The sequence below is a fragment of the Leptonychotes weddellii genome, chromosome X, assembly GCF_054177405.1.
Source record: "Leptonychotes weddellii isolate Sample4059 chromosome X, ASM5417740v2, whole genome shotgun sequence".
NCBI classification, from domain to species: Eukaryota; Metazoa; Chordata; class Mammalia; order Carnivora; family Phocidae; genus Leptonychotes; species Leptonychotes weddellii.
In genome coordinates this window covers 44,684,728-44,685,809 of record NC_138385.1, presented here as the reverse complement: position 1 = coordinate 44,685,809, position 1,082 = coordinate 44,684,728, and positions in this window count along the sequence as shown.

Here is a 1,082-nt window from a genome sequence, read left to right as displayed (position 1 = left end):
TTATGGTAAAATGCATCTAACCACATGATATTTGCCATTTTAAGCCTATCTTCCATTATTAATTGGATCATTATCTTCTGGAGTTTGTATATAACAACTAGAAAGTCACAAGGAATGTAGATGCATTTAATGCATGATTCTTTTACAGCTATGACATAAACTGCTATGTTTTTAGAGAATATCAGGAACATTTAAATGTTGATTTGACAGGGGTCTAGGCTGATACAGAAATATGTTCAGTAAAAAAATAAACAAATAAATAATAACTGTAGATAAAACTATATACTAAACCTGTAAAACTAAGGGATTTTTTTTCATTCTAACTCAACTTACTGAAGAAACAAGACGGAAGTTAGGAAAGAACTTTTCAAGGGATGTAATTATAAATCTACATCAAATGTGTTACAATATAGATTTTTCAGGAGATGTGCAGAGGGAAAAATGAGGTTCATGACTGCTTCTTGGAGTGGATAAGAAATACCTCAATAACACACTCAAAAAAAGAAAACCCAACAAAAATTTCATATATGAAACAAAGTATGTCCTTCTAAACAAAGAATACAGTAGTACTCTTAGGGAACATTGGTTTACTTCTATTGTTTGTACTCTATTTTCTTTTTGTCTTCTTACTTGGCCATAATCTTCTATGTGCATATTTCATCAATGTACAGAAACACCACCAGTTTAATTTTCTTCCATAACAAAATCAAGAAAATGTTTCATTTCAGTATTATAGTAAACCAAGAAACCATTAATGTTTCAATTGGGGGAATGAATGTTTCTTGTTGGTTAAATTAGATGTAGAATTTGTAATGTGTAACTTGAAGATATTTAATTTATGATTAAGCTGTGTGTAAATGTTGTAAACTGTAGTAAATGTATAATTTTATTGGTGAAGATTTCCAATGAATGTTGAGAACACTTCTTTTCATTTGCCCACCAGGTTATGTAGTGTTTTGAGAATATATTTTTCCCATTGTGATGCTCTTTAAATCATCCTTGATTTGGTGTGTAGAATAACTTCTTAACTTTTAACTAGAGTTTAATTGGTGAAATTTCAAATTGATTATTATAGATTTTTT